The sequence below is a fragment of the Sarcophilus harrisii genome, chromosome 2 (assembly GCF_902635505.1).
Source record: "Sarcophilus harrisii chromosome 2, mSarHar1.11, whole genome shotgun sequence".
Classification (NCBI taxonomy): Eukaryota; Metazoa; Chordata; class Mammalia; order Dasyuromorphia; family Dasyuridae; genus Sarcophilus; species Sarcophilus harrisii.
This window is the reverse complement of record NC_045427.1, coordinates 108,863,992-108,877,125: the sequence shown is the minus strand read 5'-3', so window position 1 is coordinate 108,877,125 and position 13,134 is coordinate 108,863,992. Positions and strand designations below refer to the sequence as shown.

Genomic DNA, 13,134 nt, shown 5'->3' with positions numbered 1-13,134 from the left:
TTACAAAAATCTCAACAATAAGAAACATCTTCCCCAAAGTAAGATGTTCTCTAAATCCCAGAGGTAAGTCAAACCTGACTCTTGCAGCCACATTACTAAAACAGATCCTGACTAGTGAAAAGTAAACGTGCCTAATGCAAAATCAGATACCAAGTTTCCAAAGAGGTTTATTTGGCTAGGGACAATGTTGCCTTTTAACAGCTTTGTGGTGGATTTCTACCATTGCTAGATAAGAACATGCTTTGAGGCAAAACTGCTCAAGTTCTGTTATAGTAGAAACAGAGAGAAAAAATTCATCGTGAGACTGGCTCCTGTATGAGGTAACAAAATAATTTGTAGTAGATTATAACATCTGGGGCAGGGTCCCCTCCTCCCCACTCTCCATGACTTCTTCAGCTTATTCCTTTTCAAATTTCAAAATCTAGCTCCTGGAAAAGCTTATTTAGTTAAAAACAAAACAAAACAAAACTGGGAAGTGAGATAATATCCTCTCTTGTATCTTGCACCTTTTATCTTCAATAAGGCAGAAGCTACCAGATTTTGCTGCTTAGATACCATTTCTCTAGAACAGCAAAGATCTTTCCCATTTTTCTGTTGTAAGAGATTTGATATTTCTCCTCCATGAAGACTAATTTAAGAGGAGGAGAAAATAAAAGCCCTTTCCAAAGAAACTATCACTTTCTATCACATATAGAATGTTAGAACAGAAACTATCACTTTCTATCACATATAGAATGTTAGAACTGAAAGAGTCCAATCCCCTCAATTTACAGAAGAACTGACCTTCTAAAAAGCAGGAAAACTTTCCAATGTCCCACAGCTAGTGAATGCCACAGTGAAAATCCCTGTCTTCTCATCTCCATTGTTCAATGCTCTCTCCAAAACTAAACCACCAAAACATTTTCCTCGTGTTAGGAGGGGGAGGGTCACAAATTTAAATTTTTATTGATGCCTTTTAAAAATTGGGATTCATACCACCTTCATTTCTAAATGCAGACTTTTCATTTTACCTAAATTCACATTATGCAAATTTGACTTTAAAGAATTCTGAAAGAAATCCACATTCCTGTTCTGATTTTAAAATCATACAGAATTTTATAATATGCGAGTGTCAGGAGAGCCCACTAGTGAAGATACTGAAACAAGAAGCTCCAGAGTTTCTACAAAAAAGAGATGAATGAAAATCCCTACTTGCCAGAGTAAATCTTTAATGCTGATGAAACCAGCCTATTTCATTTCGAATCTACATCCCAGCAGAAGAAAAAAACAAATGCCAGGGTACAAAGCTTAGAAAAATAGTTACTCTTCTGCTTCTTGCAAATTAAAGCCTGTTTTTGTGGCTATTCCAAAAATCCCAGAGCATTGAAAGAAATTAGCAAGGCAACACTTGCTTATCATTTGTTCAACCATGTCCTGAGTTTTTCATGACTCCATGGACTACATAACGCATCAAGCTGTTCTATATTCTACTACTTCCCATGTCTGGCCAAGCTCATGTTCATTGCCTTCATGACACTATTCATCTTATCCTCTGCTCATTCCCCTTTCTCCTTTTGCCTTCAATCTTTCCTAATATCCGTTTTTTTCCCCCCAGTTTTTTTTTTCTCATTCTATGGTCAAAGTATTTAAGCATCAGCGTTAGTTTTCGTCCTTCCAAAGAAAAGTATGAATTAATTTCTTTAAGTAGTGACTGAAGTGATCTACTTGTGCATTATTTCCTGCTGCTTTATTCCAGAAATTGAGAAATTTTTAATGATAATGCCATTCCTTTCAAGATTCAACTTATTTTGGGTAACGCCCCAGGTCACCCTCCCCATCCTGAAGGCTTTAAAGAAAATGCAAAAAGGGGTTTACTTTCTCCCAAACACTACTTCATTATTACTACTATCAGGGAATGATTGTGAATTTCAAGGTAGCACTTCATATGCCCAGCCAGTTGCAGCTTTGAATGCAGATAAAGACTTGACATTGAGAGATTTCTTGAATTTGAATCTTTTTCTTGAATTCTAATATTTATCATGCAATACACAATATTGCTAAGGTATAGGAAAATTTAACAGAAATATGTACAGAGAGAACAGGAAAAAAAAGTGCATCCGCACTTTGGTTTTCATGGATTTAACAAAGATCATGTTTAAAAAAGACTGAAAAATTAGCACAAGAATTGGAGCCAAAAATGGATGAAAATGATTTGAAGGAATTGATTGAGTCTGAAAGAGAACCACTGAATGAAGATCCTATAGAGCTGCTTGTGGCAAAGATTATAAAAGAAAAAGCAGAGGAAGCTGAGGTCAAACCAAAAGGAATTTACAATGAAACAGTGGATAGAAACATTTCATCATTTGAGTGAATTTTTTCTTCTATTAAAAAGATAGATCCAAATACTTCAAGATTTTTAAATGTTCAAAGACTAATAGAGGATAACTTTCTTTTCTATCATCAGATGTAGGAGGGGAGAAGCCACTGCCCAAACACCTCTCCATAACTTCATTTAAAAAAAAGTTGTATACAACTAAATACTAGTGATAAAGGCTAGGTGCAATGGGTGGGGGCAAGGTACTGCACACCTCTGTTAAATTCACAGTACTGGGCGTATTTTTATCATTAACTTTACCTTTAATTTTATAATTCTGTTTATTGTAATGGTACACTATTTAATGCCTGCATTACAGCACTTCTTATGACTTGCATAAAGGTATTATTTTGTGTATGCCTTTGTTATATAAAGCTAGGTTAAAATGTGTAAATAAGGGCAAATTTGTATTATGTAAAAATCATTTTACTGCTTTGTGACCTAGAGGTCTAAGGAATGGTCTACTTACGTAAAGAAAGAACTGTCTATAGTCCTTCCCCAATTCCTTGTAACAATTAGTAGAAAATGGGGAGGCAGAAAATAGTTCAGCAAAACCAATACTTCAATCCTGTCTATGCTATATGCAATGTTTCACATCCATCATCCCAAATCTCATTTTACTTATTAACATTCCAATGAGAATTACCCCTACTAGTTGCTTTTTTTGGTAACCTGAGGTTTCATTAGGAAGCTCTAGATTAAGAATATATCAAATCCTATGCTGCAATGCATTTAATAATAATATTTGAGGCCTTGCACACATGAGATTATTTTTGGGGAAAAAAACTTCATCATGTAAAAGAAAATGAATGAAAGACTTTAAGACTTTTAAAAATTGGAATAGCTAGAAAAAAGGAGATAAAGACTGGAGAGAAGATTATACAGTATTGTTCAGTTAATTCGCCGAAGTAGTCAAAAGATATAAACAAACTTTAAAACACACACCTGCACAGTATTAAAAATCACATGAAAAAATGCTCCACACATCAGTAATAAGAGAAATGCAAATTAAAACAACCCTGCAGGTTTATCTCACACCAGAAAATTGGCAAAAATGACAAAAAAATAGCAATAATAGGCATACTAATACATGTAGTGGAGCTATAAGCTAGTATACTACCATTTTAGAAAGCAATTTGGAATTATGCAAGTAATATGACTAAAACAACCATAACTTTTGACCTTATCACTGCATTATTAGGCTTATAACTCCATGAATTTATTGATAGGAAGATGGGATGGTTCTCTGAAAGAGGAAGAGAGATATTGGGGAAAATAATGATGATGTATTAAAAAAAAACCAAATCAATAAAACTTACTTTAAAAATGTTCAGTTAATTTAGCTGGAGAGATTTTTCTTACACCCATTTTAATTAGGTTTACTGATAAGAGCTCAGGATTTAAAAACAAAATCTTTGTACCTCAATTTCTTAGCTGTAATTTGAAAGGGTTAGATATATGACCTCTCTTACAATCTTAAAAGTCTATGATTTCAATCCACAATTCTTTCTTTCCTTCTCCCAATAAATTGAATCAGGTAGTCTGAAGAGGCTGGGAGTGGAGGGAAGGAAGCTAGATGAGAATTGGGGAGAATGAATAGCAGGAAACGAAAAACATGATTTCACTCTTTCCTCTAATTTACTATTCAGTTAGAGGAAAATTGGCCCGTTATTTTATCACTTTATCATCACACTTATTCAGTCAGACTCCAAACCACCACAAAATACATGAAATCCTTAGCTCTAAGAAACAATTTGTGGTCTGTGACTATAAAAAATTTGCAATCTAAATTTCTTACCTCCTACTCAATTTATTTAGCAAGTAATTTCCTCCTATGTTCTAAAATTGTAGTCTACAGTTTGATGTGTTGGGGCTTTTTTTTTTTTTTAAACTTCCACCCAATCCCAAGTCATTATCTAAACTTTTATAAATTGTTATTACCTCACCACTAACTGGAACTGGCCTATTTCCTTTATTTATTTTTTTAATTATACAATATGATTGCTGCTTAACTGAACCCAGCCCTAGTAACTTTTCTTTACCAAAGGTTTTGTATCTTCCTTTCCTCTATCTGATCTGGTGATGAGAGTTCGCAGTAAACATTTTCTATTATCTGAGGCTGTTACAGTCAAGCTCAGAAGAATGCTAACAAAAAAAAAAAAAAAGAATTCACTTTTTTCTGTTGCTTGACAAGCCTTCATGATGGGTGATCTTCAAAATAACTGTTTGGAACTAGAGCAAGCAGAAAAGCCTCACTCCCATCCGGGATATCAGGCCCCTAAAGAACAAAAACCGGAAAAAAAGAGCGCGGAGCTCCAGAACAACCCAAAAAGGAAATTGAGTTCCACCAATCACTGTGTGCAGTCAAGCGGCTGTTCAGAAAGGGTCAACAGATGTACTACCACCTCTCACCTGGGAGATGCGCACTTTTTAAAAAAATTTCTATGCTCTCCAAGGCATCAAGGTATGATTCTGCGTTACTCCTCACGAGATTAAATAGATAGGTAAATGACACGCAGATAGAAATAAAGAGCAAGCTAGATGGAAGGAGGGATGAATGAAAGAGACAGGCAGAGATAGGTGGGTAAAGACACAGGAAGGTGGGCAGGTGACAGAAACAGAAAGACAGGGAGAGGTCAGTAAAGACACGGGAAAGTCTATTTAGGTGGTAAAGATTTGGATAGAGGGTCAGTGACGCAGAACCAATAGGTAGGTAGAGACGTGATAAAAATAGGAGATACAGAAACACCTAAATGGATAGCTGGAGATAAAGAGTGAAGTAGAGACAACTGTAAGTAAATAATAACGATAGCAGAAAGAGACAAAGATGACAGGCAGCGACAGACGGATGGAGGTGGAACTAAAGCACTAAGTGCTAACTCTTTAGTGCCCGCTTAGCCCCGACCTCCCTGGGCCCCTCTCCACAGCGTGCATGCACGGGCGCGCGCACGCGCGCACACACACGCGCGCGCACACACATACACACGCGCACACACATACGCGCACACACACACACAGCGCCTGTTGATACCCACACGCAGACCCACCCTCTGCCCGAGTCCAGCCCCGCTCGCCGGCCTGGGACCCCGGAACGCACAAGCCACACGCGCGCGCCCTCCCCAAGGGAACACAGCAACCACCTGCAAAATGGAGGAAGGACAAACGCGGGGAGGGGCCCCCGAGAGGCCGCCGCACATGCCCGCGCGCGCACAGCCCCACTCCAGAAAAGGCCGCGCCACACACGGCCGCCGGGCCGGGGACAGAGGGGCCCGGCTGAGGGCCCCGCCCGCCTAGGGGAGGGCGGGGTGGCTCGGCCTTCGCCGCGCCCGCCCCCAGCTCGGCCGCACGCGCGACCCCACGGGTCCTACCGGCCGCCTCCAGGGATCCGCAGTCCTGCCGCAGCGCCCACTCCACTCGGCCGGGGTCCCGACGCCCCAAGAGGAGGCGGGGAGGGGGGCCTAGCGGGGACTCGCTCGCCCGAGGTCCGAGCCGCGCGGCCGCCCCATCCCGCCGCTCCCCTCCTCTGCTCCGCCCCCGCGGCGAAGGCCCCGCCCCGCCGAGCCGAGCCCCGCCCCTCAGAAGGAAACCCCCGGATCGGGCGCCGGGCTGGTCCTCCTCAGCCAATCGGCTCTCCAGCAGTCGGCCGTGGCCAATGGGAAGTTTCGCCTTTTCGAACCGCCCTCTCTCTGCCGGCTGCTCTGGGGAAGTCGGCGCTTAGGAGTCCTGCGGATCGGACGCAGCTGTCTGCAACGTACTTTCCTAGGGAGGGGGCGGCTGCGGGCGGAAGAGAGGAAGCGGCCTAAGGAGATTCCAAAGTGCAGCTCAACAGCTTCGGACGTCGCCCTCCCTCCCGCCCTCCAGCTCGTGCCCTCTCGGGGAAAGCGCGCGCCCTGGAGTCGGAGCAGATCAGACCCATCCCGCCTTTCCCCCGAGCTGAGTCTCCCTGACTGCTTCACTTTCCTCTTATCCAAAAAAGCGTCAGTAATAATGATGGCAGGGTCCTTGTGAGGAAATAATAAGACGCTCTTTGTAGTGTGCTTTGCAAACTTTGAAGGACCACATAAATGGTGGCTGTTGTTTTTCTGGTACTTTTCGACATGACCCAAATTTATAAAAGATGCAGGGGGTCTCAAAGGTCTTTGTGCAGCTTAAGCTGTTTTTCTTCTGAGTGGGAAACAGAATACTTGAATTGTTGTCAAAAAACATCTTTACAAAAGTTCTGCGTAATGCTTTATCTCAATATGGGAATGAGCCTTCATTCTTAAAGGTTGCTCAAGTGAAACATGACTTTTTTGTTATTATTATATATACAAATATATATTTGTAATATTATATGTATATTATTATAATAACATAGTATATTATTTTTTATTGCCAACATCTGCATGGGTAATTTTTCAACACTGACCATTGCAATCACTTCTGTTCCAACTTTTCCCTTCCTTCCCTCCACCCTCTCCCTTGGATGGCAGGCAGTCTCATACATGTTAAGCATGTTAAAGTATATCTTAAATATAATATATGTGTACATATTTATACAGTCCTCTTGTCGCACAAGAAAAATCGGATTTAGAAAGAAGGTAAAAATAACCTGGGGGAAAAAAACAAGAATGCAAGCAGTTCACACTCATTTCCCAGTGTTCTTTCACTGAGTGTAGGTGGTTCTGTTCATTACTGATCAATTGGAACTGAAATGGATCCTCTCATTGTTGAAGATGGCCACTTTCATCAGAATTGATCCTCATACAGTATCATTGTTGAAGTATATAATGATCTCCTGGTTCTGCTCATTTCACTTAGCATCAGTTCATGTAAGTCTCGCCAGTCCTCTCTGCATTCATCCTGTTGGTCATTTTTTACAGAACAATAATATTCCATAACATTCATATACCACAATTTATTCAGCCATTCTCCAACTGATGGGCACCATTCATTTTCCAGCTTCTAGCCTCTACAAACAGGGCTGGCACAAACATTTTTGCACATACAAGTCCCTTTCCCTTCTTTAATATTACACTGCTGGATCAAAGGGTATGCACAGTTTGATAACTTTTTGGGCATAATTCCAAATTGCTCTCCAGAACGGTTGGATCCATTCACAACTCCATCAACAATGCATCAATGTCCCAGTTTTCCTGCATCCCCTCCAACATTCGTCATTATCTTTTCCTATCATCTAGCCAATCTGACAGGTGGGTAGTGGAAACATGACTTTTTAAAAAAAATTTATTTCTAGTTCAAAAATTTCTCCCTCTCTTTGCTTGCCCCTTCCCACTGAGAAGGCAAGAAATACAATGCCTATGCATGATACTTATGAAGTTATGGAAAACATTTCTATGATAATCTTGGTAGAGAAGGGGGGGAGTAAGAAAAAGAGTAAAAAACGAGTAAAAAAAATTCAATCTGTACTCAGAATCCATTAGTTCTCATTCTGGAGGCAGATAGTATTTTTTTTTTTTTTTATTAAATAGCTTTTTTATTTTCAAAATACATGCAAAGATTTTTTTAAACATTTACTCTTGCAAAATCTTGTGTTCCAAATTTTTTTCCCTTCCTTCTCCCCAACCACTCCCCTTGACAGCAAGTAATCCAATATACGTAAAATTTATGCAATTTTCCTAGATATATTTCCATTTTTTAGTTAGCATTTTCAACCAGTCCTTTAGAATTGTCATGAATCATTGTCTTGATCAGAGTAGCCAAGTCTTCAAAGTTGATCATCCTTTCAATATTGCTGTTATTGTGTACAATTTTCTGCTTCTGCTTGCTTTCACTGCAAAGTGATGTTCTTTTAAACTTCGATCCTCATTATATACTTCAACAACAATACTATATGATGACCAGTTCTGATGGACCTGGCCATCCTCAGCAAGGAGATCAACCAAATCATTTCCAATGGAGCAGTAATGAACTGAACCAGCTACGCCCAGAGAAAGAACTCTGGGAGATGACTAAAAACCATTACATTGAATTCCCAATCCCTATATTTATGCACACCTGCATTTTTGATTGCCTTCACAAGCTAATTGTACAATATTTCAGAGTCTGATTCTTTTTGTACAGCAAAATAACGTTTTGGTCATGTATACTTATTGTGTATCTAATTTATATTTTAATATATTTAACATCTACTGGTCATCCTGCCATCTGGGGGAGGGGGTGGGGGGTAAGAGGTGAAAAATTGGAACAAGAGGTTTGGCAATTGTTAATGCTGTAAAGTTACCCATGCATATAACCTGTAAATAAAAGGCTATTAAATAAAAAATTAATTAATTAATTAATTTAAAAAAATAAACTTCGATCCTGCTTTATCACTGTCCAGTAAATAAACTGTCCCCTAAGGGACAGCCCTTGTTTCACATTCAAAGCACTGGAAAATATAGCTCAATTCTTCCTAGCTTTCTTATACCTTCATCTCCCCCATTCTTTGGTTCGGTGCTATTGACCTTGTTCTGAGAACAAAACACTCCCATCTCTCCTGCTCTGGTCGTTTTTTGTCCCTTTCCAATACTCTGCCTCCTTATGCCTGCTTCATGACTTTCTTCATTTGTTGTTCAGTCATTTAAATCGAGTCCTGCTCTTACTGACTCAGTTGGGGTTTTCTTGAGGAAGATACTGTAGTGGTTTGGCTTCCTTCAAGTCCCAACTAAAATCCCATCTTTTACAGGAAACTTCTCTCAGTTCCTCTTATTTCCAGTGCTTGGCCTCTACTGATTATTTCCTTTTTATCCTCATGTAGTTTATTTGTAAATAGTTGTTTGCTTGTCTCTCCATTAGATTAACTGATATTCTGGGAGCAAACCGAGTATGCAACAATCCACTTCTTAGACATTTTATTGTTATACTGCTTGTAACATTCAAATACGCCATTTGGACCAGTGGGAAATCTGGAGCCAGTATTTTCTTTATGCCTTTGACTTGATTGACATCCACAATTCCTCAAGTTTATATATTTTTTTGTATGTTTTTTCTCATCTCAATCTCACAATGACTCTGTGAGGTCAATACTACAGTTAATTATTATTCCCATTTTACAAATGAAAAAATTGAAGTTCATTTAGGTTAATTGTCATTCATGATAAGGCCATGATGATGGTTATACATTTAATTAGTGTCAGAGGCAGAATTTGAACCCAGATTTCTTAGCCATTAAATTTAGCCATAGCCCATACTGCCTCTTATTTACGGAAATGTCCTAATAAGCAAATTCTATTAGAACAAGTTAAATTGTAAACAAATGGCTAAAACTTGGAATAGACCCCAGCAGGGCTTTTGTTGGGTACTCTGTGGACCGCTAATTTCAGGGAATAGAAATGCTGTTACCCACCCAAGCCAGGTATAGGAAATGTGGGTTTTGCTAAATGTTTTGAGCTTTATGGCTCTTGTTAGTCCCAACCAATGTTTGAAGAGTTAACTGCTCATGGGAGTTTTATAAATATACATCATAGGCAAGTTCCTCAGACTAACCAGTTCCTTGAGACTGCTTCATTCTGTCTGCTTCTATAAGAAAGCCCCTTCCGGGTCTTTTGGTAATTATCTGTCAAAGCTGTTCTCCCAGTGCAAAACCCATGTTTGAAAAGACCCGATGGGTGTTGCCATAGCATCCAAGACAATTATAAGACCTCAACTCCACAATAGCCCAATGAAGTTTTTGGGACAGTAATCACTGCTTTATGTAGTACCTGGCTTTGAGTTCTGACTAATCTAAAGCTGATTATAGCACCAGATAAAGGTAAACTGGAGTCTACAAAGGCTAGGCAGGAGCCCACAGTTAAGGATTATTAAAAGAAAGATACTGTTAGTCAGAATGTGAGAGCTCTCACTTTTATATTATTCTGGCTATCTACCTCATGGTTCTAAGGAAAGTCTTCATCAAGGTATTGGTGGTAGTTTGACTTACTGGGCTTTTGTTACCTCTTGTCTCTCCTTCAAGATGCCCAGATAGGCTGGCTTGCCTGACCTGTGTGTGTGGCCAATGATTGGCAATTGGTGAGGATAGCTGGCCCCTTCTCCACAGGAATTACTTTCTTGGATAATGAAGTGAAAAGATGCTGTATTTGAAATCAGAACACCTAGATCCAAATGCTGACTCTACTCCAATGACTTTGAATAAGTTACTTAACCTACAATGGATCTTGGTTTCCTCCTCTACATCAGGGTTTCTTAAACTTTTCCCAGTTGCAATCCCTACATACTCAAGACAGCAAATAATCCAATATATGTAAAATTTGTGCAATTCTCCTATATATATTTTTATGTGACTGGAGACACAGATATATAAAATAGGTATATAAATCAAACATTTACTGATAATAAATCATAATTTCAAGATCCCCCCATATTCAGTTACATGATCTTATTTGGGGATTTGAACCACAGTTTAAGAAGCTTTCATCACAGAATGAAGAGGTTAGATTTAATGAAATCTCTTAGATTCCTTTTTTCTCTAAATCTGTTATCTCAGGATCCTTTAGTTACAGGAATCTTCTTTCCGTACACTCATTGTCAGCCTGTCTTTTGCCAGGTAATATGTACTGAGGATACATTAGGATGCATCAGACACCCTCTCAGCAAACTGAGCATTTGAGTGGAGATGAGAAGACTATAGAATCAAGAGAAGTACAACTGAATCATCATCAGCTTAATTTTATAAATAAGGAAATTGAGGCCCAGAGAGGTTAAGCAACTTGGTTATTGTTATACTACAGGTAATAAATACCTAGAGCAATATCTTTACTTACTTAATGTTTTTTCCACTATACATCATTACCTCTTATTTTCAGTTTTCACTTTCAAACCAAAAATTTGGAATGGGGACACAGAGAAATAGGCAAATATTTTTCTGATATCTGAGGAGGGAAGCTATTCAGAAAAAAGCACTCAGGAATATAATGATGAGAGGTACTTAGACTTTGCTTATGAATGGATAGAAGACAGGGACTGAACAGAGATCCTTCAAATTTCTAAGTATCTACAGTCCTGAGGCAATAGAATCAGAAAGGATGAACTCTCAGAGCAACACATACACACATATATCCAAATACAAATTCACATGAACACACAGAGATAGCATATCCATAGATACTCAGATAAATACTCATACCTAGCAATGGCTTAGACTGTGATATTAATTCTGCTAATTAGCTAAATGACAAATCACATCCACCGTGGGACTTCTGTCATCTTCAATAACCTCTAAAGTTTCATCTCTGATGTTTTATGATTTTATGAGTGATAGACATGTGAGAACTGATTGATATTCTGGGACTCATACTTTGGAGGGACAAACATTCCCTCTTAGCCCTGAGAATGTCTTGGAATTGTCCCAATCCTTAAGCCAAAAGGCAGACCAGAGTCATATCCAGGAGTTCTTAAAAGTACACACAGCCTTGGATTCATGAAATGAGAAGAAAAAGTGGGGAGCAGGACAAGCAGCAGCAGAGATATGGGCAAGATCCTGAGTCAAAAAGAATCAATGGTATAGGAGCAATAGGCAAAAGGAGAAACCACTAGGAGAAAGTTTTAAAATAAGAGCTGAGTTGCAGCAAAGAAGGAAAACATTGAAGAAAGATGATTAGATTCCCATATATATTTTAAAGAGAAAGTTAATGTATAAGTTACTGATTAACTTCAGGGAATAAAAGCAGATTTCCTTCCTCCCACTTCCCCTCCCTCCTAAAAAAAGTCATTTCTTTCCCAACTTCCTCTCCCTGGACTTGTCCATTAATAGACATTGTGATATACTCTGCTCACTTTTTTTTTTTTTTTTTTTTTTGAGTGCAGGAGAGATTTATTTTACATTCTTGCAAGAATGGGTGCCTAAGTTAGTAGAAACACCACTGAAACCCCAAATAAAGTATTTTATTTTCCATTTTGAAGCACAAGTCCCTCCCCTAATTCCCCATTAATTGGAAGTTACAGATTACTTTTTTAAAAACCTAAACAATTCCTGTATCCTCATTTTTGCCTCAAACATAAAGAGGTTTGTGGTTATTAACTAGAGATTTAAAAAAAAATGTTAAGACAGAGGACCAAATCTCTGTCTTAATGTTAGGAATTTTCCTAACTGAAACATTTAAGCTATTGTGATATTAGTCAACTTTTTATCAGGCATGAATGTAATGGGGACTAGAACATTTCTAGAGTCTCTCTTCCCCAGCTTCTAGGACAGTCATGATGAGGTATAATGTAAATGTTTTAGAGAATTGTTTGGGCATGTGTAAATAGTCTGTAACATGTTCCAGGTTGCATAAAAATGCCTTCAAAAGACTTTGGTCTCTGCCATGCTTTCCATCTGTTCTCCTTTTAACTGATGACACTTGATAAGAGGTAATGTAAGGAGGGGTCTTGGGGCTTCTTCCCAGTGAGGTTGGCATGTAGCCCCATGAAACAGGCCTTGGTCCTTTGCCTTTCTGTGTTCCTTTTCATTTTAGGTGAAGGAATTAGAGATTCCAGCTTTGCAAGTTTCAAAAAATCAGAATGGCAAGTTAAAGGATGTTCCATTTCCCCCCATTCAGGTTTTGCAACTGCCTAGTATCAATACCCCAAGGACCTAGCTTCAGAAATTACATTCCACACCCTGTCCATTCATAGCTGAGATGAGTCATCCAGCAGCAATATCAAACTTTGCACATGAACGTGGTGATTAATATCATGTAAGAACTGAGCTGAATCTAAGCCAATTTTCCCCTAGAGAATAAGGTGGGAGAAGGGAAAGTATGCCCCTGAGGTGTTTGAAGGAAATGTTTTAAATTTTGTTCTTGCTGTATCTTTGAAGTCAA

The 13,134-nt window shown here is 39.0% G+C and overlaps 1 protein-coding gene across 5 annotated transcripts in view; it reads right to left on the bottom strand.

The window, feature by feature from the left end:
• CEP68 (centrosomal protein 68) overlaps positions 1-5,807 on the bottom strand; it is a 36,483-nt gene extending 30,676 nt beyond the window's left edge. For 4 of the 5 annotated variants that reach the window (XR_004231731.1, XM_031950579.1, XM_031950583.1 and 1 more), the window contains exon 1: positions 5,722-5,807. The gene's annotated coding sequence lies outside the window, so the exon portion shown is untranslated. The other variant, XM_031950580.1, reaches the window with a different exon arrangement.
• Between the last annotated feature and the right edge of the window lie 7,327 nt (positions 5,808-13,134).